Raw genomic sequence first — 26,861 nt, 5'->3', positions numbered from 1 at the left:
TGGAGAGAGTCGAGATTGTGTGTAGTCAGAGACTGCATAGATGGAGATAGGGAGAGTGTGTTTGGAGTGATTACCTGTACACAGGGACAGCCGGTGTACAGGGAGGCTACATGCAGAGTGAAGAAGATTACGTACAGACAGAGATTACCTATACAGAGCACTGCCGGCGTGGAGAGAGGCTGTGTGTGTAACTAGAACATTTCTGAAACTTTTTTTTTAAATGTCGACCTTTCAGAGAACATAGATATTTTTTTTTGCTACGATCATTCAGGCTGGCAGATGCAATTTTGGAGACCGTTGTGTAAATCAACAAATGTCACTTGTACACAGGGCAGGGTTTGATCCCAGCCACGTAGCAATGGAAAAAAATGAAGCAGTGCCTTTAAATTAAAAAATTAACTACCTGAATTAATAGCAGCCCGCCCCAGTCAGGAGCTGTCTTTTTAATTAGAACTCGTTGGTGGGTGCGTACCTTGGTCAGACAGATGGTTGGACAAACAGCGTGCAACTCACAGCTAAGTGTGCGATTTACATTTTCATCCAATTTTCGGACAGATTGCAAATTCCAAGAACATTCACGGATCTTTACACTGTTCACATCCAAACTCACTGTAGCTCGCAGTGGGAGAAGCAGCACCAGATCCAAGCCCGAGGTGCCACAAAAACCCATTGCTTTTGCTCACTCTCATTGTGAGCAGGGAAGATTTACGAAGATGTTGCCAGGATTCGAGGGCCCGAGCTATAGGGAGAGGTTGAGCAGGCTAGGACTTCCCAAAATCATTCAGGTTTTGTAGGTTAGTTGGCTTTGGTAATTTAACATTCAACTGAGTTGGCAGACGCAGCCTCAAGTTTTACATTGCAGCACCACTCCCTCTGTCAGGCAGAATTCCCTCAATACTGCACTGAAGCACAAACGCACGCCCCATCTACCCACTTGGTTGACTGTTAGTGCAAGAGAACACACAGAATGCAAGCTTTAGTCAGAGGGTGGTGAATCTGTGGAATTCTTTGCCACCGATGGCAGTGGAGGACAAGTCCATGAATATTTTGTAAAGCATAGATACATTCTTGATTAGTACGGGTGTCAGGGATTATGGGGAGAAAGCAGGAGAATGGGGTGTGGAGGGAGAGATGGATCTACCGTGATTGAATGGCGTATTAGACTGGATGGGCCGAATGGCCTAATTCTGACCTTATTCTTGGGCCAAAGTGTATCTGATGTGGGACTGGATCTGAGAGTGTGCGGACTCGGAGATGGGAGCGTGAGTGAGTCAGGACGTAGAGAGCGGTGATTGGAACTCATCAAACACCTCCCTCCCCTCAAACTCACCACTTAGTTTTGTTTAGTTCAGGGACTTAGTTAAAGTTAGTTTAAAGATACAAAACAGGAACAGGCTCGTCGGCCCACCGATGGATGATCAGCCATGATCATATTGAATGGCGGTGCAGGCTCGAAGGGCTGAATGGCCTACTCCTGCACCTAATTTCTATGTTTCTATGTTTCTATTCCACGCCGACCAGCGAGCACACGTTCGCACTAGTTCTAGGTGATTGATGATCAGCGCGGACTCGGTGGGCCGAAGGGCCTGTTTCCATGCTATACTCAACTGTGCGTTAACACTCAGCGGGTGGAAGGACTAGATTACATGCCGTGTCTCTAATCTGAGATGAACCAAATCTGTTCACATCAGTTCTCTGTTATCCCACTTCCTCATCCATCTCCAACACACTCGATGCAATATACATCAGCCGACAAACCCGCACGTCTTTGGGGTGTGAGAGAAAACTGGAGCACTCGGAGGAAACGCCACGTGGTCATAGGGAGAACGTGCAAACTCCACACAGACAGCGCCCAAGGTTAGGATTGAAGTCAGGTCTCTGGCACTGTGGAGCACTGGCTGTACCTGCTGTGCCATTTTGCCGCCACCACTTTTTAACTCAGCTCCACTCAGTTTCATCCATTGTTTGACAGTTTAGAAGCACTGGTTCCACAAAAACTACCTTACAATCAGAAAATTCAATCAGTTTTTTTGTGTAAATAAATTTGAAGAAATTCTGCTTCCTGACAAAGCAACAAAGTAAAACTGAATGTTTGAGAAGGGTTTGAAAGGCTTAAATTAGTTTAGTTTAGTTTGGAAACATGCCATTCGGCCCACCAAGTCCATGCCGACCAGCAATCCCTGTACACTAGCACTATCCTACACACACTAGGGATCATTTACAATGTTACCAATACAACCTGTACATCTTTGGAGTGTGGGAGCAAACCAGAGCACCTGGAATAAATCCACATGGTCACAGGGAGAATGTACAAACTCCGTGCAGACAGCGCCCATAGTCAGGATTGAACCTGGGTCTCTGGCATTATAAGGCAGCAACTCTACCACTGCGCCACCGTGCCACACCAAAATCTGATCTTAGTTTTACCACCACAGTTTTGTTATTGATTATTAAGGCTTGATTTTTTTTGTGTGATTCTAATTGTAATAATAATAGAAAATAAAAACAAGAAGGAGGACATCTTGATAAACTTGCTTTGTTAATAAAATATAATTCCAGCAATAAATGTCAACCATTCAGAATTAACATTTACATTAATTCTGCTGTAAGAATGATGTGTATGCCTTTTAAAATATGTATTCGGAGTACACATTAATCCTGTTTGTGTTTGCAATTGTTGGTCAGACATGTGACAATGGTGGTAAATGTTAGTTTAGTTAGTTTAATTTAGTTTAGTTATTCGTCATTGATGTGGGGAGAAGGCAGGAGAATGGGGTTGAGAGGGAGAGATAGATCAACCATGACTGAATGGCAGAGTAGACTTGATGGGCCGAATGGCCTAATTCTGCTCCTAGATCTCATGAGCTTACTGATGAACATGTACTGAGGTGCAGTGAAAAGTGTTTCCGCTGCGTGCTGTCCAGTCAGCGGAAAGACTATACATGATTACAATCAAGCCGTCCACAGTGTGCAGATACATGATAAAGGGAATAACGTTTAGTGCAAGATAAAGTCCAGTACAGTCCGATTAAAGATAGTCCGAGGGTCTCCAATGGGGTAGATAGGAGGTTAGGACCGCTCTCTAGTTGGTGATGGGATGGTTCAGTTGCCTGATGACAGCTGTGTTGAAACTATCCCTGAATCTGGATGAATCAGTTATTATGACGTTATATGTGTCCATGCCCTTACTATTATTATTAGCTATTTTAATGTCATTGCTCTCTGCCGACATTAGTGGCTGCACCTTGAGACTAAAGTTCATGAATGATCATAAAAACCTAGCTTTGTCCAACTAACCAAAAACTACAATCTGAAAACCGAATCAAAAAGACCCCCAAAGAATCCAGGCGTGTGTGCGTGTGTGTGTGTGTGTTAAAGGTGTCTCGGAATAATCACAACCTTGCCTCTTCCGTTACTTTCCCTTTGCTGTGAAACCTCCAGATCTGGAGTGAGCTACGAGGCTGACACACAGGGGGAGAACTCTCCCCTCTCTCTGGAGAACGTCACCTCACCGTCTCCGAGCAGCCAATTTGTTGGGAAACACAAAACCATCCTGGAATTAGACCTAATCTCAAACGCTGTGCCTGTCAAATCATTAATTAGCTGTAAACCTGCTCAGACCCAGCGCAGTAAATACAATCTGCCGTCAGAAATAACAGAAGGTGAAATGTACAGAACCTGTATTTTTTTTTTAAGGAGGAATATTTTGACAGCTGTTTGGACGTGAGGCATGAACGGCAGGGCTCCTGGCTGCACTGTACCGACCAGCTCCTGGGCTCACTCAAGCTTTAGGTTAGAAACGTACAAGGTTGTTCCTCGAACAGATGGAACTAATGACATGAAACAAAATAGATCATTTCATTCAGTTAAACCCCTCCCTCCCCTCCCCACAATAGCGCAAGACAGAATGAATGATCGGGGACTAAAGGGCAAAAGTTAAAGCAGGCCAATACTTAGTGAAGTGTGGAAATAGACACCTGCCCAGTGTCTTCCCGAAGTGCGAGCTGCAGACAGTGTGCCTTGTTCTCCAAGGTGACTACTTGGCTGCAGTTTCAAGCCATCGCCAAGTACCACCGTTAACCCTTCCACCGCCGAAGCACGGGGTCTGTGGGAGACGACATCTCCGCTCAAGAACGGCAGCAATTTTAAACAAAGCTTCGAAAACAAGCAGAGGAGATACTGGGAAGTGTGAACACGCACACCTCTAGATTCAGGGACAGTTTCATCCCAGCTGTTATCAGGCAACTGAACCATCCTACCACAAGCAGAGAGCAGTGCGGAACTACTATCTACCTCTTTGATGACCCTCGGACTATCCTTGTGACTTTAGACACAAATGCTGGAAAAACTCAGCAGGTGAGGCAGCATCTATGGAGCGAAGGTATAGAATTTCACCTATTTCCTTCGCTCCATAGATGCTGCCTCACCCGCTGAGTTCCTCCAGCATTTGTGTCTACCTTCGATATTTCCAGCATCTGCAGTTCCTTCTTAAACACTTGATTGGACTTTACTGGCTTTCCCTTGCACTAAACACTATTCCCTTATCGTGTATCTACACAGTGCAAATGGCTCGATTGTAATCATGTATTGTCTTTCCGCTAACTGGATAGCAGGCCACAAAAGCCTGCTATTTAGACTATAAACTAAATTATATTAGACTATAAACTAAACTGAACTGAACTGAACTGAAACCGCTGAACTGTTGCCACTTTGAATCTGGCTCTTTCATCTGAGTGTGTTGATCAAGTGAGTTGGCAATGGTTTTTCACCTGACTTAAATAAACAGCCTTCGTTCAGTCTGAAGACAGGTTCCGACCTGAAACGTCGCCTATTCCTTTCCTCCAGAGATGCTGCCTGACCTGTTGAGTCACTTCAGCATGTTGTGCCTATCTTAGTTTATGGTTGCTTTAGATTAGTTTATTGCCACGCATACCGAGGTACAGTGAAAAACCTTTGTTGCATGCTATCCAGTAGATGAGCGGAAAGACAATACATGATACAATCAAGCTGTCTACAGTGTATACAGAATAAAGGGAATAACATTTACTGTAAGATAAAGTCCAGTAAAGTCCAATGAAAGATTTCCGAGGGTCTCCAATGAGATAGATGGTAGCTCAGGATCGCTCGCTAGTGGTTGGTAGGATGGTTCAGTTGTCTGATAACAGCTGGGAAGAAACTGTCCCTGAATCTGGAGGTGTGCGTTTTCACACTTCTGTATTTCTTGCCTGATGGGGGGGGGGGGGGGGGGGGGGGGGGGGGGGGAGAGGGAGTGTTATTGTGTTGTTCAAACCTTTGTTTTGCCTGGGTGAGTGAGGTAGGGCGCAAGATATTAGCGATCAGGGGTCTTTGATCTAAAACATTAAGATGTTAAGCGTTTGGACACACTAGAGGCAGGAAACATGTTCCCGATGTTGGGGGAGTCCAGAACCAGGGGCCACAGTTTAAGAATAAGGAGTAAGCCATTTAGAACGGAGACGAGGAAACACTTTTCTCACAGAGAGTGGTGAGTCTGTGGAATTCTCTGCCTCAGAGGGTGGTGGAGGCGGGTTCTCTGGATTCTTTTGAGAGAGAGCTAGAAAGGGCTCTTAAAAATAGCGGAGTTAGGGGATATGGGGAGAAGGCAGGAACGGGGTACTGATTGGGGATGATCAGCCATGATCACATTGAATGGCGGTGCTGGCTCGAAGGGCCGAATGGCCTACTCCACATCTATTGTCTATTGTCTATTGTTCTTGATCTGCCGACTGTTCCCTGAATATTAGATTTCTGTTTCAGATTTCCAGTATCTCCATCTTTTCTTTATTTTCAGACACATCGGAAACAAAACAGCCACATATTAAAATGCAACATAACTAGGATAGTAAGGTGATATGTAGGTTTAAGGTGAGAGGGAAAAGATTTAATAGGAACTAGAGGGGCAACCTTTTCACACAGAGGATGGTGGGTGTATGGAACGAGCTGCCAGAGGAGGTAGTTGAGGCAGGGACTATAACAACGTTGAAAAGACATTTGGACAGGTCCATGGGATAGAAAAGGTTGAGAAGGATATGGATAAACTTGATAAAAATGTGATAATAGTGTTAGTGTGTGTGGGTCGCTGGTCGGCATGGACTTGGTGGGCCAAAGAGCCTGTTTCTGCACTGTATCTCTAAACTAAACTAAACTAAACTAAACGAAACGAATAAGAGGGTTTACTTTAAGCTGTTTCAGAGATGTTTATCAAGGGATAATTATTGCCCTGGACAGGGGAGATAACTGACCTCCTCATTGATAGAGATAATGACACAGGGCGTCTTCACCAACCCAATGCCTACTAGCTTGCTGAGATCATGTTGAGTCTCATAGTCTGTAATATGTTTGTACCTCGCCCACAGCTAACAAAGGTCTGCTCCCTGGATCATCGGCACTTTTTTGTATATCGTTCATTCCTTTGTCCTATATCTCTCTACATTGGGTTATTGATTGGGGACGGTCAGCCATGATCACAATGAATGGCGGTGCTGGCTCGAAGGGCCGAATGGCCTCCTCCTGCACCTATTTTCTATGTTTCTCTCCCTGTCTATATCACCCTCTCGTTTCCCTTTCCCCTGACTCTCAGTCCGACAGAGGGTCTCGACCCCAAAACGCCACCCATTCCCTTTCTCCAGAGACGCTGCCTGACCCGCTGAGTTACTCCACCTTTTTTGTGCCTTACCCAAGTGAGTCGTGTGACATCGGCTCTGGGTCTTCTCCGACAGGCTGCACCGTTAACAAAGCAGCACTTCCTGGGTTCTGTGCTGGAGTGGGACTTAAATACAAGAGAGCGTTTCCCAGCACCGAGCACAGTGAACTGAACAACTATCAGGAGATCACCCTGCTACACTCCAGGTGTGGATTAGACAGTTTGTTTTGCCAGTACCCATTATAACAAGATTTGGTTTATGTAAGGAATATCTCGTAGTCAGTAATTCCATTTTAATTGTCACTTCCACTTGCTTTCGCTTGTCATTTTATTCTCCTGTTATCGGACAACTTTCCAAAGGTTAAAGAGGCACACCGATCCCTCGGATAAACGCCGTTTAAAAATCAACCTGATTGGCACAACATCATTGCAGCCTCACCTGCTGGAGTATCCGAACCTGATAAGGGGGCTGAGATAATGTGCATGTTGGTGTACGGCAGCATTTACTGATAGTGGAGTCTGAAGTCATAGTTCCTGCTCACCAATTCCCAGAAACCAAGTCTTACCGATGAGATCATCGGTGCTTGCTGTAATAAAACTGGAAATAGCTACAATGCTTACACCATTTAGAGTCATGGAGTCGTACAGTGTGGGAACAGGCCCTTCAGCCCAACTTGCCCATGCCAACCAACATGCCCCATCTACACCAGTCCCACCTGCGTACTATTGGCCTATATCCCTCTAAACATATCCTATCCAGGTACAGTACCTGTTTAAATTTAGTTTTGTTCAGAGATACATCGTGGAAACAGGCCCTTCAGCCCTCCGAGTCCATGCTGACCCCGTACACAAGCACTATCCTACACACTAGGGACAATTTACTATCCAATTAACCTACAAACCTGCATGTCTCTGGGGCGTGCGAGGAAACCGGAGCACCCGGAGGAAACCCACATGGTCACGGGGAGAATGTGCAAACTCCGTATAGACAGCACTCGTAGTCAGGATCGAACCCGAGTCTGGTGCTGTAATGCAGCAACTCTACCACTGCGCCACCGTGTCGCCCATGCTTCTTAATGTTTTTAAACGTTGCAAAGGTCCTTGCGTCAACTACCTCCCCTGGCAGCTCGTTCCATACGCCCACCACCCTTTGTGTGAAAAAGGTACCCCCATGTTCCTATTAAATCTTTTCCCCTTCACGTTGAACCTATGTGTCCTCTGCTTCTCGATTCTCCAACTCTGGGCAATTACCCAATCTATTCCTCTCACGATTTTGTACACTTCTATGAAATCACTCTTCATCCTCCTGCGTTCCAAGGAATAGAGTCCCAGCCTGCTCAACCTCTCCCTTTAGTTCACACCCTCGAGTCTTGGCAACATCCTTGTAAATCTTCTATTAAATGGCAATGACTTTTAATAGATTTATTACCGCACAGCACCAAATATTTATTTCATATTCTAAGCATTCCTGCACTGTGTCTTTGTGCTAGCTGACTGTATCAATGTGCTTTATATTAAAAGGCATCTGTTTAGATGTTTTGTAAGTTAGGGACAGTTACAATCACTTTCAAAGTTAACAGGAGAGAAACATATGCAAAGGGTTTTTAAGAGTTTGCAAAAACAAATGAAGGGTCCAGGTTTAGTTTTTTGAATTTAGTTTAGAGATACAGCACGGAAACAGGCCCACATAGTTAACACAGACGAGCGATCCCAGCACATTAGCGCTATCCTACACACACTAGGGACAATTTACACATCCACCAAGACAATTAACCTACAAACCTGTACGCCTTTGGAGTGTCGGAGGAAACCGAAGATTTCGGAGAAACCCAACGCAAGTCACGGGCAGAGCGTACAAACTCCGTACAGACAGCACCCGTAGTCGGGATGGAACCTGCAAGCGCTGTAAGGCAGCAACTCTACCGCTGTGCCACCGTGAGCACCCAGGTGTTGGTGTTGAGGAATTCAACCATTCAGCATGAGCTCTACAGGCAATGCACGCGGTCATGTTACTGCAAGGGAGCTGACCCAATGACCACTGCAACCTCGCATATGCATTGGTGCACATGATAAGTGAAGGGGAAAGACTTGCATTTCTATAGCACCTGTCATAACCTCAGGACATCCAACAGCAATCTTCGATTGAACAGATATCACTCCTGAAATGAAAGATATGTGGCAACCACTTCACACACAGCAGGTTCCAACAAACAGCAATGTAAAAATAGTCACATCATCTGTTATAGCAATATTAATTTAGTTTAGTTTACAGCATGGAAACAGGCCATTTGATCGCCCGTTGACACTAGTTCAATGTTATCCCACTTTCTCACTCACTCCCTACACACCAGGGGCAATTTACACAAGGCCAATTAATCTCCAAATCGGCACCTCTTTGGGATGTAGGAGGAAACCGGAGCACCAGGAGGAAACCCACGCGGTCACGGGGAGAACGTGCAAACACCACACGCAGGCGGCACTCGAGGTCAGGGTTGAACCCGTGTCTCTGGCGCTGTGAGGCAGCAGCTCTACCCGCTGCACCACCAAACCGCCACTACGTTACTTGTTTTAACACAGCGCCACTCACTGCTTGAAGAAGGGTTTCGACCCGAAACGTTGCCTATTCCTTCGCTCCATAGATGCTGCCTCACCCGCTGAGTTTCTCCAGCATTTTTGTCTACCTTCGATTTCCCAGCTTCTGCAGTTCCTTCTTAAACACTTGGCCACTCACTGCTTGACAGTTTAGAAGTTGCGGTTCCACAAAAACGACGTTACGTCGCTTTCAGAAAACTTGGCCTTGTGTTTTTGTGTAAACAAATGTGAGGAAACCAACCAGAATAAAAGTGAACGTGCGAACTCCACACAGACAGCACCCGAGGTCAGGATTAAACCCGGGTCTCTGGCGCGGTGAGGCAGCAGCTCTACCCGCTGCACCACCTTTGGATGTGTGTAGGAAGTGATATAACTCGCAGGGAAAGAAAAATATTGAACAAAAATAGAGTGTTAAAAGCTACATTTTAAAGTCGGCGTGAATGAGGTCTGCTGGAGTGTGAATCTTATGATCTGGCCCCACATTTGCTGCTTTGCCTTCTGTTTGTGGACTACTGCCGTCCGCACTTTCCTGAGGTCCTCGGAGGGAATTGTAACAAGGTGCCCATTATCACCTCGATTACCGCCCGACCGAAATCCCTCCGAGCTCCTGAAACGTTACAGGAAGGAGCTGCAGATGCTTTGTTTACACAGAAGATGGACACAAAATGCTCAGCGGGACGGGGGCAGCATCTCTGGAGAGAAGGAATGGGTGTGTTCTCGGGTCTGAAGATGGGTGCCGACCTGAAACGTCACCTGTCCGTGTCTCCAGAGATGCTGCCTGACCTGCTGAGTTACTCCAGCACTTTGTGTCTATCCTTGGCCTAAAACGTTAACTTGGTATTACCTCTGCGGGGATGCTGCCGTGCTTTGCAACGTACGCAGTGTTTGTGCCTTTGAAACAGCCAGTCCTCCATCTGACCAGCTACTGATTTGTCAGTGGCTCCCAACACACGAGAGCCCCCCCACCCTGACACCACCCCCTCACTGAGCAGTTGATGGAGTGGAGAATTATGTCTCATGTAAGTAGGGAATACAGTGGGCAGTAATTCCGTGGCAAAAATCTTGAGCAAGGAGAGATTTTCAGTGAAGATAGACTGGAGGAACTCAGCGGGAGAGGCAGCATCTCTGGAGAGAAGGAATGGGTGAAGTCTCGGGTTGAGAAGAGTGGTCTCAACCCGAAACGTCACCCATTCCGTATTTTCCAGAGATGCCACCCGTCCCGCTGAGTTCCTCCAGCATTTTGTGTCTGTCTTGGGTGTAAAGCAGCACCTGCAGTTCCTTCTTACACTCCAGGGATTTTCAGTGCCTTTGCATTGAAGTAGACTGGAGCGGCAGCTTTTAGCTAAACAACAGCGTTTCCAACACAAAACATGACATAAAGCCGCACAATGATATTGATAGTTCACTGTTGATTATTTCAAACAAATACTGGTGTGTTCCCATGGATTTTTCTGTTTTGCCTAACCACCTTTGGGCTGTGCTGACCTTGTTTGGCACCTTTATTTCTGTGTTGTAAACCGTTGCCACTACACTGGGTGACAGCTTCAAACCATGTTTTGCAGGAAGTTCTCTCTGAAAATCGGTTTAACTTCAGGCTGCAGAATCTCAACCTTCGCAGGCACACAAAATCAAATTCAAAGCTGCATTTTGTTTTCAGATCGTCAAATTGGTGGGTTGCAAAATGAGTTGTTTATGCAACTCACTTTAAAAGGCATTTGGACAGGTGGAAGGATAGGAAAGCGTAGAGTTGCTGCCTTACACCGCCAGAGACCCGGGTTCCATCATGACTTATGGGTGCTATCTGCACAGTGTTCGCACGTTCTCTCCGTAACCTGCGTGGGTTTTCTCCAGGTGCTCCAGTTTCTTCCCACATTCCAAAGACGTACAGGGTTGCAGCTTAATTGGCTTCTGAAAATTGTAATTCCCCCCCCCGTGTGTGTAGGATAGCGCTAGTGTACGGGGTGATCGCTGGCTGCCGTGTGTGTAGGATAGTGCTAGTGTACATCGCTGGCTGGCGTGTGTGTAGGATAGTGCTAGTGTACATCGCTGGCTGGCGTGTGTGTAGGATAGTGCTAGTGTACGGGGTGATCGCTGGCTGGCGTGGACTCAATGGGCCAAAAGTCCAGTTTCCGTGCTGTAGCTCTGAAGTCTAAAGTCTAATGGTTTACATGGGATGCAGGCCAAACGTGAGCGGGTGGGACTAGTGTAGATAAGACATATTGGTTTGCATCGGCAAGTTGGGCCAAAGGGCCTATTTTTGTGCTGTATTAAGTCTTAAAATCTAAGACATGATCCTCAATGCACAATCATCTTCAAACGGCTATGGTGACCCAGCAGCCTGGGTTCCATCTGACCTTAGGCGCTGCCTGTGTGGAGCCTGCACGTTCTCTCTATGTTCACCAGGTGCCTGTTCAAAAAAAATGCCTCTGGTATGTAGAGAGTGGATGAAAAAGTGTGATAATATAGAACTACTGCGAACGGCATGAAGCCGGTGGGCCGAAGGGCCTGTTTCCGTGCTGTATCTCCAAACCTGCTTTTAGTTTAGTTTAGTTTAGAGATACAGCGCGGAAACAGGCCCCTCGGCCCACCGAGTCCGTGCCGACCAGCGACTTCCCCGTACACCAACACTATCCTACACACACTAGGGACAATTTACACGTGCACCAAGCCAACTAGTCTACAAACCTGTACGTCTTTGGAGTGTGGGAGGAAACGCACGGGGAGAACGTATGAACTCCGTACAGACAGCACTCTTAGTCGGGATGGAACCCGGGTCTCAGACGCTGCAAGCGCTGTAATAGCCCTGTCCCACGGTACGAGTTCATTCCAAGAGCTCTCCCGAGTTAAAAAAAAATCAAACTCGTGGTAAGCACGGAGAATGAACGTAGCGGGTCCGTCGGAGCTCGGGGACGTCTCTTAGCGCTAACAGCAGGTACTCGGGAAGACTCGCTAACGACAGGTAAGCACGGGAAGACTCGTGAAGATTTTGCAACATGATGATAAATGTCCACGAGAGCCCCGAGTACCGACGAGCGGCCATTACCGTAAATCTCCCAGTTCGAATCAGGGCAAACTCAGGAGACCTCTTGGAATGAACTCGTACCGTGGGACAGGGGGGTTTAAGGCAGCAACTCTACCGCTGCGCCACCGTGCGGCCCTGTTCTCGTCACATCCCCATTCTAAAGTCCAACGAGGCGACCAAATCTCTACCCATAGCTACTGTGATGTGCAGTTCTGAAACCTCAAACCGCAATCCAACTGTTTCTGCCGAATTATTCGATGATTCAGGGGCAAAAAAAAAAGATCATTGTTTTCAATCTTTTAAATTTCCATTGCTCATCTCTCTGACTGTGTTCAGTCTGGCAGTTTGCAAACAGCCTCTTGTGAAACATTAAGCTTGTATAGTAATGGGGCTTGCATTTACATTCAGCTTCACCCAGCGTGAGTAATTGAACCACACCACAGATATTTCAATTTGGCCCTTTTTCACTTTATTGCTTATAAATTCTAATCCGAGCACAATTGTTTTTAGCAAATGGGTTATGTATTTACCGGGGAATCAGTTGCACAAATGTCGGAGATTATAATGAGCAGGTAGTGTCACTTGTGGTGAATAGGCTACCTGGCTGGTCTCCAGGGGGGTGTGTGTCCGTATAGACAGTACACTCAGGCACTCGCTCACTCACACAGAGAAATAAAGAGGTGCGTCGCCGATCAGTTTTAACAGAATTACCACAATTATGTAAATCTACTACCCAAATAAGAACTAAATGCCGCAGGGACATCTGGGCAAGGAATCAGCTGCATAAGGTTCAGACCAGGATGTGAGCGAGAGTCGGCACAAAACGCAGGAGTAACTCAGGCTAGCATCTCTGGAGAGAAGGAACGGGTGACGTTTCGGCTCGAGACCCTTCTTCTTCAGATTGGGAGTCAGGGGAGAGGGAAACGAGAGATATAGTCGATGATGCAGAGAGATATAGAACAAATGAATGGTATAACAAAGTAACGATGATAAGGGAAACAGGCCATTGCTAGCTGTGGCTACTGTAGGTGAGAACGAGAAGCTGGTGTGACTTGGATGGGGAGAGGATGGAGGGAGGGGCAATGCAGGATTTCTTGGGGTTACTTGAAATTGGGGAATACTTGAAGTGAGTGAGTAATTGTGTCATTGACAACACATTGAAACAAAGCAAAACTACCCGAGCCTTGTTCACCGCGTGCTAATTGGACATGTTTGCCTGGAATAAAAGACATGCTCCGAGTTAATCCCGGATAAGATCCAGGCTGTCCTAATCGGATGAGGAGGGTGTCGGTCGCATTGCCAGAGGAGACGGATAAAGGGAAGCAGCGAGAATGTTGCCCTCACCAGCAACACTGTTGCTGCCTCACAGCGCCATGGGACCCAGGTTCAATCCTGACCACGGGTGCTGTCTGTACGGAGTTTGTACGTTCTCCCTGTGACCGCGTGGGTTTTCTGTGGGTGCTCCGGTTTCCTCCCACACTCCAAAGACATACAGATTTGTAGGTAAATTGGCTTCAGTAAAAATGGTAAATTGTCCCTGGTGTGGGTTTAGGATAGTGCTCGTGTACAGGGATCGCTGGTCGGTGTGGACTCGGTGGGCCAAACTGTATCTATGAACTAAATTATAAACTAAACCAGCAACATGCACCCCTAGTTAAAAATTCTCAGATCTTTATGTTGTACGGAGGCTGTTCGGCCCACCGGACTCATGCTAGCTCCCTCACGCCCTTTATCCATGCACATTATTCCAATTCAATTCTAGCGTCCATCCGATCCCCTTTGAATGCTCGGAGTGAGTCTGTTACCAGCTACCCCCAGAGTTACAGGCAGCGAGTTATGGATGATGTGTGTAGGAATGAACTGCAGATAGACAAAAATGCTGGAGAAACTCAGCGGGTGGGGCAGCATCTTTGGAGCGAAGGAAATAGGTGACGTTTCGGGCCGAAACTCTTCTTCAGACCTTCGATTTTCCAGCATCTGCAGTTCCTTCTTAAACATGAGCTGCAGATGCTGGTTTACACCAAAGATAGACACAAAATGCTGGAGTAACTCAGCAGGACAGGCAGCATCTCTGGAGAGAAGGAGTGGGTGACGTTTCGGGGTGGAGACCCTTCCAGCATTTCGGGTTGAGAAGGGTCTCGATCCGAAACGTTACTTAATCCTCCTACCCAGAGATGCTGCATGTCCCGCTGAATTACTCCAGCATTTTGTGTCTATCTTTGAGTTCTGGATAATAATCACCAATATCAGAAATCAGGTGAGAATCCATAGGTACACAAAAAAGCTGGAGAAATTTTTGATAAGATTATGTAATCTTATCGGGACGAAACGTTGCCTATTTCCTTCGCTCCATAGATGCTGCTGCACCCGTTGAGTTTCTCCAGCTTTTTTGTGTACCTTCGATTTTCCAGCATCTGCAGTTCCTTCTTAAACACAGGTGAGAATCCATTCTGTGTTAAGGAACAGGGACGAATATTTTCACTAGTGCAAAGGTGCACATGAATCTTCAAGGGAAGGAACTGCAGATGCTGCCTTAAACCAAAGACAGGCACAAAAAAGCTGGAGTAACTCAGCGGGTCAGGCAGCGTCTCTGGAGAGCACAGATATGTGATATTTCAGCTTGAGATCCATTTTCAGATTGATTTTGTTTTGGGGGGTGAGGAGAAATGTGGCAGAGACGAGGGGCAGGACAAAGCCTGGCAAGTGATAGGTGGGTACAGGTAGCGGGGGGCTTGAAAGACAGATGGTCGGACAAAGGTCAGAGAGATAAAAAGCCAAAAAGTGTGAGATAAGGATAGTAGAGGTGCGAAGGGTCTGAAGAAGGGTCTCGATCCGAAACGTCACCCGTTCCTTTTTCCCCACAGATGCCACCTGACCCACTGAGATACTCCAGCACTTTGTGTCTGTGTTCGTGTTATGGGCTCAAGTGAAACCAGGCTTCAGTGGAACTGGAGATTAACGCAGAGTGCTGGCGTAACTCAGCGGGCCAGGCAGCATCGCTGGAGAAAAAGGGATGGGTGACGTTTCGTGTTGGGGCCCTTCTTCACACGAGGGGGTCTGGGGGTAGGGTTGAACTAGCCCACAACTCAGGCAACGGTGGATCGCGGTGACAAACATCTGCCCCACTGCCCCCTCGGTGTTGTTTTTCTGTCAGCCGCCTCCTGCGGGCAGGAAGGCACTCTGCGGGCCGACCGATGTAAAACACATCTCCCTCCCAACAAACCGTTCTGCCGGGGAAGTCAAGACCAAACAACCATGCAAATGGATTCCTCAGCGAGTGGGTAAAAAGCCAGTGACAAATAAATTATCCACTTAACAGGAATTGACCAGGCCAGCACACAAGTAGAGGGAGTGTTATTGGGGCCTGACAGTTTTACAGTCCTTCAGGCAATTTGAGAAAGGACTGAATAGTTACAAATGAAAGTGTGAGTGACGCTAATTAAGCCAGGCAATTTAAGCTACAGCATAAACACACTGGAGAGCTCGCTCCCTTTGATCCTGTGTGGTGTACGATGGACAAAAGAGGTGACATTACTGCCAGTAAGCTCCATTGCTGAATAGTATAAGATTAGGCCCGGACTTTGAGAAGGACAAGTGGCTCGATTAACCCCTTTGGCACTAAGCCCCCTTGACAAGTCTTAAGGACAGTACAGCTGTATTCTAAACGTTCCACGCAAACACAACCTCTCAGACGACAAGGATTGTAATATAGTTGTGTAATAGTATGTGTGTGTGTGGGAAGGAACAGCAGAAGCTGCTTTAAACTGAAGATAGAGACAAAAAGCTGGAGTAACTCAGCGGGACATGCAGCATCTCTGGAGGGAAGGAATGGGTGACGTTTCGGGTCGAGACCCTAGTTATCAGTATATAAGAATATCAGTATATAAGAATATTTATATTATATGTATATGGACACATTGATCTGTTTTGTAGTAAATGCCTACTATGTTCTGTGTGCTGAAGCAAAGCAAGAATGTCATTGTCCTATCAGGGACACATGACAATAAACTCACTTGACTTGACTTACATAAGAATTTAAGAAGGAACTGCAGATGCTGGAAAATCGAAGGTGCACAAAAATGCTGGAGAAACTCAGCGGGTGCAGCAGCATCTATGGAGCGAAGGAGATAGGTTCACGTTGCCTATTTCCTTCGCTCCATAGATGCTGCTGCACCCGCTGAGTTTCTCCAGCATTTTTGTGTACCTGGTACATAAGATTATTCATTTAGATAATTGGGTGATTTGGTGTTATGGTGGTGGGTTTGTTTGGTATTGTTTTGCATTGTATATATTATTGGATTAATTAATAAAAAATTTTTTTTTTTGGTTAATAGAAAAACACGCTCTCGGTCGAAACAAGGAGGGATCTCGGATGAGAAAGCCTCCCTCGATTTTTTTTAAAATTTTGCATTTGACGTGTTATGACAACCATACCCTCATTGGCTGAATTCCTATTTATCGGCCTACCGTAATTGTAAATTGAAACTGTCAAGGAAAACTAAAGCGATGTGACACTTGTTTAAAAAACATTCAAGGAATTATAATTGTAACGGAGCCCAGCGCTGATTCTTCACAAACACATTTGGATTGCTGCAAACTCCAGTCTGAAGGCCTGTAATTAAGGATAGTGGTTGTTCGATGTGGTACACAGCTGTCATAATATTTAATTAAATACCCGTGACAAGGTTAAGGTGAGCAAAGCACTTTTCTGTTGGAGTATTTTGATGGTTGTCCTTTGATGATAAGATTTTAAGGCTGTGCAACTTTATAAGGATTACAAGTTTCTTAAACAGATTATAAAACCACACTTTGAGCGAGTGCCTGTTTTGAAAATCCCTCCAGGCTGATGGATAATTCCCCACATATTTTACTGGCATATTTCAGTTTCAGTTCAGTGTCTCCTCACGTGTAGCGTCACGTTTAGTTTCTGGTCACGTGTACCGAGGTACAGCGAAAAGCTTTTGTTGCGTGCTAGCCAGGCACGGAACTTGCTATCAAAATATGGAGGGGACAGGGGGGACACAATTTCTTGGCGGCCGGGCGCGCATGCGCACACTCACACACACGTGCGGGCGAGGCTTCGGAGGCTCAATCCAGCGCTAAATGCAGCTCAACTCTGCCTGTCTCGCCGGGTTAACCTACAAGCCCTGACTGGGCTGACGGGACACCAGCGCTACTTCTCCCCGCTGGTCATATTTCCCGCAAGCCCAGGCAGGGCTGTAGGTTAATCTGGCGGGACAGGCAGAGTTGAGCTTGGTTTAGCGCTGCTTCTCTCCGCTGGTTGTGGGCCTGGGGGTACCGCGCCGGTCTGACTCCCGACCTCTCTGGCCACCCGTGGGGGGGGGGGAGGGGGGGCACTCGGGACAGCGCCGGAGATCGATCCTGGCTACGGATGAGGCGCAGGTCTGTGCCATGTCTCCCTCCTCCAATCACCGCACTCTATCCTCAGGCCCACCCCCACCCCCCCCACTCCTCCCTCCTCTAATCATCACGCTGAATCATCATTTCCCGCCCCCAATACATGCTGACCGACGTCTCTGTCGTCCAATCGGCGCCCTCGATCGGTAGTCCCATCCCACTGTCTCGCGGAAAGCGGAGATTTTAAAATCCGGATGACAAAAACTTCGGGGGGGATGTCCCCCACCCCTCAAAACATGGGGGGGATGTGTCCCCTCTGACCCCTCCCCCCGGGTTTTCCACCTCTGGTGCTAACCAGCCAGCGGAAAGACCAGACATATTTACAATCGAGCCATTCACAGTGTTCAGACACATTATAAGGGAATGAGGTTTAGTGCAAGGTAAAGCCAGTAAAGTCCGATCAAAGATAGTCCGATAGTTGTTCAGGACTGCTCTCTGGTTGCCGTAGGATGGTTCAGTTGCCTGGTTACTGCTGGGAAGAAATTGTCCTTGAATCTGGAGGTGCGCGTTTTCACACTTCTATCCCCTTTGCCCGATGGGAGAGGGGAGACGAGGGAGTGGCCGGGGTGTGACTGATCCTTGTTTATGCTGCTGGCCTTGCTGAGGCAGCGTGGGGTATAAATGGAATCAATGGAAGGGAGGTTGGCTCGTGCGATGGCCTGGGCCCCATTCAAAATTGGCTGCAGTTTCTTGTGGTCTTGGATGGAGCTGTTGTGGTGCAGCTACGGCAGGTGTCCATGGGGTAAACGGTTGGTCAGGGTTTTGCTGGAGGTGATGCAGAACTCAGGAGAGTATAAAATCCCAAGGGCAATGCACAGAGTCGTTGATCCAGGGTAGAGGAACCAAAAACAAGAGGATGTATGTTCAAGGTGCGTGGGACAAGATTTGATATGAATCTGTGGGGCAAGATGGTGGTGGGTATGTTTAGCTTGGGTTTAGAGATGCAGCAGGTCAACAGGCCCTTCGGCCCAGCGACCTTCGATCACCCGCTCACACTATCCCACTTTCTCATCCACTCCTTACACACTGGCAACAATTTACAGAGGCCAATTAACCTGCGATCCTGCACGTCTTTGGGCTGTGGGAGGAAACCAGAGCACCTGGAGGAAAGCCACGCGGTCACGAGGAGAACGTGCCAACTCCACACAGACAGCACCCGCGGTCAGGATCGAACACGGGTCTCTGGCGCTGTGAGGCAATAGTTCTACCGCTGCGCCACTATGAGACAAGGTCCCAGGGGAGGCAGTGGAGGCAGGAACCAGAACAGCAATTAAAAGAGATTTGGACGGGAGAGGTTTGGAGGGATATGAGCCAAACATGGGCAAATGGGCTTAAATGGGGCTTGTTGATCGGCTTGGATCGAAGTGGGTCGAAGGGCCTGTCTCCGTGTTATGTGACACTATGACTCTACATCGAGCAACAGTAAAAGTACGTACAAGGTATATTAAACATGAAAATGTGTTGACATTTCACTTTAGGCTGGCCATACATATTCATTCACGTTTATGCAAAATGCCTTTGAAGTCAGGAGGGTTTTTGAAACCATTTTGGTCCCAGGGTCCACGGCCTTGCGAGGTGGCTTCTTGCGTATAAAGCCGAGGAAAGACACAAAGTGCTCACCACGTGCTACACATACACCGTCAGTACGTCAGCGTGTGCACGGGATACGTCACGCATGTGGCGCGTGAGGATTTTGAGCATTACAAAATCCTGAGGCACCGCGTGTTACCGAGCCTCACTGCATACGCCACCACGCCTCACCATGCGCCAACTAATTTTTAGGATGTCGCGTAAACGACGCGCTAATGACACCCAAGTGGGACAGACCCTTAACTCAGCGGGTCAGACACCATCTCTGGAGAACAGGGACAGGTGACGTTTTGGGTCGGAACCCTTCTTCAGACTAATTGTGGGTGGGGGGTGGGTGGGCGGGGTTGGGATGAAGGAAGGTGGAAGAGAGGAGGAGCTGCACAAATCCCTGGCAGGTAACAGGTTGATACAGGTGAGGGGGGGGGGGGGGGGGGAGGGGGGGGGGGAGTTGGTAGGCAGATGGTTGGACACAGGCCAGAGATGAAAAGACAGAACGTGTGAGACAAAAGGATTGAGGAGTTATGAACTGTGAAGCTAGAGGAATGAATGTGGGGGGGGGGGGGGAGAAGTAGATGTCAGGTATTTTTTTTAAGTGCCGTGGGGCACTGTTTCTTGTGCCAGTGACTTGAACCCTTCAGTAGATTGAAAAACTCTCCTCAATTCCTATCCGGGCCTTCTCCCAATTACTTTCAACCCATATTCCCTCTTTGTAAAGGGAAAAGGTACTTGCTGGTCACCGGTCAGGTCCACTGATTAGTTCTCAAGTCTGACTGATGTTCCAAAATAAAGAACTAACTCCAGCCTGGTCAATCTTTCCCCTTCTCTATGTTTCCCCCTAACTTCTCAAATCTCCTTTGGACCCTCTCCAATGTCACCACATCACCCCCATGTCACTTGACAAAGGTCGGCACGGTGACGCATCAGTAGAGTTGCTGCCTCACAGCGCCAGAGACCCGGGATCGATCCTGACCACGGGTGCTGTCTGTACAGAGTTTGTACGTTCTCCCCGTGACCTGCGTGGGTTTTCCCTGGGTGCTCCGGTTTCCCTCCACCCTCCAAGGACGTACAGGTTTGTAGGCTACTCGGCTTCTGCAATTGTAAATTGTCCGTAGTGTGTGTGGGATAGTGTGACCGCAAGGGGATCGCTGGTCAGTGCGGACTCGGTGGGCCAAAGGGTCTGTTTCCGCGCTGTACCTCTGCACTAAACTAAACCCAGTAAATAAAAATCAAATGAACTAGAGATACTGCAAAACTGAAATTAAGTGAGAAAACCCTTCTGAAGAAGGGTTTCGGCCCGAAACGTCGCCTATTTCCTTCGCTCCGTAGATGCTGCCGCACCCGCTGAGTTTCCCCAGCACTTTTGTCTGCCTGAGAAAATGCTGGAAAGACTCAGTGTCAGGCAGCGTCTGTGGAGAGAGATACAGAGCGACCGTTTTGGGTCAAAAGTGGTTATCTTTCCACAGATGATGCCTGGCCTGTTGGATTGTCCCGCCATTTTGTGAGCTATTTTCCACGATGCACATTCCCGAGAGTGCAGCATATCCACGTTCTCTAGAGATGCTGCCTGACTACTGAGTTACTCCAGCATCGTGGACCTGCAGCGGTACTATTATGCTCCACAGTTCCACAGAAACCTTCCAGTGCCCTCAGCTTGGGGGCTTTAAAGAACCCTGTCTCCCTGCTTGACTTCACCCGCCTGCCCCACTGCGTTAAGCGATCTGCGGATGTAGGTTACAAATGGACGAGAGAACGTTTTAGAAAAAAATATATTGATATTCTCCTGCCTAAGAGTTGCTGTGTTAAAAAAACAGATGAGCTGGTGACAAATTATTAACATAAATTATGATTTTCAGACTGCTGATTGAGCCAGTTGGGGAGATTGATTGAATTAGGAAATTAGTCCCAGTGCCCACACCTGAATTAATTATGCAAATACGAGTCAGTGAATAACAAAAAATGTATTCCACACTCGGCACCCTGAACGAGAGATATTAATAAATATACTCTGCAGTAAACAAACCGACCATCCTGGAGCTGAGAGGAAGTTGCATTGCATTAGCGCCACGTTCATCCGTGCAAATATAAACTGAATGTAATGAGGTGTCAGTGGTTCATTGTTACGGAGTCAGAGTGTGGAAACGGCCCTTCGGCCCAACTTGTCCATGCTGCCCGAGATACAAGTCCCACCGAGAGTCATACAGCATAGAAACAGGCCCTTTGGCCCAACCTGTCCATGCTGTCCAAGTTGCCCCAACTATGCCCGTCACGCCTAGTCATACAGCATGGAAACAGGCCCTTTGGCCCAACCTGTCCATGCTGTCCAAGTTGCCCCAACTATGCCCGTCACGCCTAGTCATACAGCATGGAAACAGGCCCTTCAGCCCAATGTCCATGCTGTCCGAGATGCACCATCTACACTGGTCCCATTTGCCTGCATTTGGCCCATTTCCCTCCAATCCTTTCCTATCCATGTACCTGTCCAAATATCTTGTGGATGTTGTTCTTGAACCTGCCCTAACTACCTCCTCTGGCAGCTCGTTCCATATATCCACCACCCTGGGTGGAAAAAGTTATCCTCTTAAATCTTTCCCCTCACGCCTGAAACCCGTGTCCTGTGATTCTTGATCTCCCCTACTCTGGGTAAAAAGACTCTGTGCATTTACCCTATCTATTCCCCGCTTGATCGTACACACCTCGAAAAGAACAGCCGCAGCAGCCTGGGACTTGCCTGGAACCTGGAGCGTGAACTTGGAAAATGGCACCAAAAACACGGAGACTATTTCCGTACACTCGCTGATCGACGGTCGGGGGGGAATGGCAATACTCTAGTGGACTATTTGATTCATTGCAAGGATTGTATGGTGCGACACAACTTCGGAATTAAACCGATTTACGGGTTGGGTGATGGGTGGGCAGAGATACGAAGCAGGTATGTCATCACATTTTGTTTTTCTTACTCACTCTTCAACTATTTGGTAGTCTAGGGCAGTGATTCCCAACCTGGGGCCATGGCAAATTTCAGGGGGGCCACAGAAAAATTTGGGGATTTAGGGGGCCACAGGTTCAATGAAGGGGGCCACTTTTTTCCCGCTAATAATGTCAGGGGGGGGGGGGGGGGCACAGAAAAATTAAAGAGCCCAAGGGGGCCATGAACTAAAAAAGTTTGGGAACCACTGGTCTAGGGGTTCTATTCTTATACATTCACTTTCTCTTTCATTTTCTCTCTTTCTTGCTTTTTCTCTCTTTTTCTATTTCATCTTAGCTAAAAATTAAAATCGAAGCTTTACAATAAATGTATTATGTCATATGCCACGGTTTATACATTTGTACACGGCTTCTAATAAAAATTTAAAAAATTTAAAAAAAAGACATATTTGTATGAAAAGGAATTTCACTGCGTGATGGCAGTTTGCCCACGTGACAATAAAACACACCGCTGTACCTCGGCACACGTGAACATAGACTCAACTGCACTGAAACTGAACGAGAGCCCCTCTCCTTTGGTCCGCTGTGCTTTCAATGGAAGGGGCTGAGGATCCCGCTGTAGGAGGAGACCCCCATCCCGCCCAATGCACCCGGCAGGTGTTACAATGAATCAGCGTTCCATCCAAGGTGGTCAAAGGTGCTGGAGAAACTCAGTGGGTGCAGCAGCATCTATGGAGCGAAGGAAATAGGCAACGTTTCGGGACGAAACGTTGCCTATTTCCTTCGCTCCATAGATGCTGCTGCACCCACTGAGTTTCTCCAGCATTTTTATCTACCTATCTTTAATCAGACTTCACTGGACTTTATCTTGTACTGTAGATTGACAAAAATGCTGGAGAAACTCAGCGGGTGAGGCAGCATCTATAGAGCAATGGAATAGGTGACCTTTCAGGTCGAGACCCTTCTTCAGACTAATGAGGGGGGGCGGGAAGAAGAAAGGAAGAGGCGGAGACAGTGGGCTGTGGGAGAGCTGGGAAGGGGAGGGGAAGGAGGGAGAAAGCAAGGACTACCTGAAATTGGAGAATTCAATGTTCATACCGCTTCCCCCCCCCCCACCCCCACATCAGTCTGAAGAAGGGTCTCGGCCCGAAACGTTGCCTATTTCCTTCGCTCCATAGATGCTGCTGCACCCGCTGAGTTTCTCCAGCACTTTTGTCTACCTTCGATTTTCCAGCCTTTGCAGTTCCTTCTTAAACAGCGTTCCATCCATCCAGATGCAATATAATCCCTGCCCTCGATAATATTCCCCGGGAATGAACCAGAGTCCTAACGCAGCACAACGCTACTCTAAATATATCTTCACACAGCCGTGTTATTTATCTAAAAAATTAACAGCGATCATTGTTTTCAGCCTATTGATTAATTCCCCACAGTTAATAACTTTGCTCCGTGCAATCGCCACAATGTGAAAGTAGCTTGAACGCAAGCAGTCGGATGTGTAGCACCTTACCTGGTCGTCCTCGTTGCAATTTGGCCTTATCCTACAGGAGCGCGCGTGGTACTAATCATTGCTGGTGTCCGAGTTACATCCATGACAGATTACACACAGATTAATTTTTCTTCATCTGCGGGGAGAATGATTTACAAGATTACTCGCTGCGCAGCTCTGATCAGAGGTGAAAACAGCTCAGCAAGGAGGAAGACAATCTGGGAGCGGGGACCGTTCGACGGGAGCGTCGTGGGGCAAAGGGGCTCAACGGACTGTGGTTCACCCAGCCATGTTGGTGTGATTCAGAGAGGGCTGCAGTTAGGGGGTAGGGTGGGGAGGGGGGTGGAGAAGGGTGGCGGTGGTGCTGGCTGGAGTTACTAGGGTGGGAGGGGGCAGTGGTGGTGGGGGGGGGGTGGTGGTGGGGGTCGGTGGTGGAGGGGGCGGTGGTCGGGGGCAGTGGTGGGGATTGATGGTGCGGGTGGTGGTGGGGGGCTAGTGTTAGTGCTGGAGAGTGGGGTAGAGTGTGGGGGGAGGGTGGTGGGGGGACTGGAGTTGGGGATAGGGAGGTCGGGGCTGGTGATATGGGAGGGTGATGGGACGAGTTGCCGCTGAGTTTGGGGTAGGGTGTTGGGGCTTGTAGTTAGGGGTGGAGTGTGGACAATGCTGGGGGCAGGTGTGGGAGCTGGAGTTAGGAATAGGCTGGTGGGGGGGGGGGGGGACAATGGTGGGGGGGGGGGAAAGGTGGGGACCAATGGTGAGGGGCTGGAGTTGCGGATTGGGGGGGGGGGGGGGGGGGGGGGGCTAGTGCTAGGGTTAGGGTGGTGTGGCTGGAGTTGATACGGGAGTTCAGGGTAGGGTGATGCGAGCCGGATGAGCAAGGGAAATATTTCTGATGTAAATCCTAGTGATCACTGTTAGATCTTCATGAGCCTCTCTGAGTAAGGGTGATGCACAGATCCTGCAAACACACAGCCCCAACTAAGCTGAAGGATGATGTCTGAGAGAGACTTCAAAGACAAAGCTGGAAACATTCACAACAAAAATAATCTCAGACGCTTCAGATGGACACACCGTCAAATAGGACCTCCTGCTCGTTAGATGCTGATCTCTCTATGACCGCAACTAACCTCTTGGCCTCTCTCTTTCCTCCTTTAACACCATCTTTATAGATGGAAGCATGGAATAGTTGCCACAGAGAAGGAGGCCATTCGCTCCATCGAGTCTATGCCACTTTCCAGAAACCCCCTCGGCCCCATTCCCCACTCCTTTGCCACAAGTCTACGTTAAAAAATTCCTTGCGTGCCTCTTGTAACACGTGCTTAAATGGGTCGAACCGTCTGCCCAGGTCCTTGGACCCAGTTTAAGTCAGACCTGGGTCTTATACACCCCGATCAAATCTACCTTGTGGGCTAAGATTTTATATATATATATATAGTCCAATGTCTCTTGTAAAAGGTGGTGTTCAGCCCTGCATGTTAGTGCCACCCCATTGCACCATTCCTACACTGATCCATTCTATTCATCAACTCCCTCGACTCCCACCACTCACTTGTACACAGGGGCAATTGGCAGTGGCCAAGTAACCGACCAAGCTGCACCTCCTTGGGATGTGGGAACAAATCTCCTTTGATGAAATTCCTATGAAGTATTTTGGAACAGAGTTATTTAGTTTGGTTTCTAGTCACTTATACCGAGGTACAGTGAAAAGCTTTTCATTGCGTGCTAACCAGTCAGCGGAAAGGCAGTACATGATTACAACCGTGCTATCCACAGTGCACAGATACATGATAAGGGGGATAATGTTTAGTGCAAGATAAAGTCCGATTAAAGATAGTCCTATGAGGTAGATAATAGCTCAGGACCGCTCTCTCGTTGTTGATAGGATGGTTCCGTTGCCTGATAACAGCTGGGAAGAAACCTGTCCCTGAATCTGGAGGTGTGCGTTTTCACACTTCTGTACCTCTTGCCTGATGGGAGAGGGGAGAAGAGGGAGTGGCCCGGGTGAGACTCGTCCTTGATTATGGCTGTTGGCCTTGCCGAGGTAGCGTGAAGTGTAGATGGAGTCAATGGAAGGGAGGGTTGGTTTGTGTGATGGTCTGGGCTGCATCCACAATACCCTGTAATTTCCAGCGGTCTTGGATGGAGCTGTTCCCAAACCTTGTTGTGAGGCATCCCGATAAAGTGCGTTGTGTGGTGTGTGATAGTGACACATACTAGCTATCCTTAAGGCACTATATACATGGAAGGGTCTCGACCCGAAACGTCGCCCATTTCCTTCCCTCCATAGATGCTGCCTCACCCGCTGAGTTTCTCCAGCATTTTTGTCCACCTTCGATTTTTCCAGCATCTGCAGTTCTTTCTTAAACACCATATAAATGGAAGTAGTACTTGCTAGAAGGCTATGTCGAAAAGATGCTCTAACCTTTACTTAGTATTAGGTGAACAACTTGCAGAAATCTGTAATAATTTTATAGGTTACAAAAAATTCGGATGAAAAGGTTAGGTAAGTTATATCTGTGTAATGTTACCAGACTGATAATGATGGATGACAGCAGTTATGTCTGACTGGTGTGTGCCAGAATCATTTTGCTACAATATTTGCATTAGAAGAAAATTTAGATGCTTGGATTCTGACAGCTGATTCCCATCCAGAGTCATTTAGATATCAGCTGAAATTATTCATCGCTGGTATTTGTGATATAATGATAGATGCAAACAGCTCACAGTGTCACCATACACCATCCTGTACAGAACTACACAGCTTGACTCATCTGCTGGTGGGCACACCAAACTAGCAAAGAAATGAGACATTTTAACAGGAAGACTGAAATTTCAAACCCATTAATTATTGCATCTCGGCCTCATTAGTGCTGAGACTAGCCGAGATCTCTGAGCTAAGGTGTGGTTTAGTTTAGTTTAGAGATAGCGCGGAAACAGGCCCTCTGGCCCACTGATCCCGCCCCTTACCGCACACTACCACTATCCTACACAGTTTTACAATTAAACCAAGCCAATTAGCCTACAAACCTGCACGTCTTTGGAATGTGGGAGGAAACCAGAGCACCCGGAGAAAACCCACCCAGTCACGGGGAGAACGTACAAACTCCGTACAGACAAGCGCCCGTAGTCAGGATCGAACCCGGGTCTCTGGCGCTGTAAGGCAA

The 26,861-nt window shown here is 47.7% G+C and overlaps 1 long non-coding RNA gene across 1 annotated transcript in view; it reads right to left on the bottom strand.

Moving 5' to 3' along the window:
- Positions 1–26,861, bottom strand: part of LOC116990319 — a 155,747-nt gene that overhangs the window by 69,824 nt on the left and 59,062 nt on the right. Inside the window, exon 2 of the long non-coding RNA XR_004416517.1 lies at positions 23,719–23,833. This is a non-coding gene — a long non-coding RNA (uncharacterized LOC116990319). The remainder of the gene's footprint in view (positions 1–23,718; positions 23,834–26,861) is intronic.

This window comes from Amblyraja radiata, chromosome 31 (genome assembly GCF_010909765.2).
Source record: "Amblyraja radiata isolate CabotCenter1 chromosome 31, sAmbRad1.1.pri, whole genome shotgun sequence".
In the NCBI taxonomy this organism is placed as follows: domain Eukaryota; kingdom Metazoa; phylum Chordata; class Chondrichthyes; order Rajiformes; family Rajidae; genus Amblyraja; species Amblyraja radiata.
This window is presented reverse-complemented; position numbering and strand designations above follow the sequence as displayed.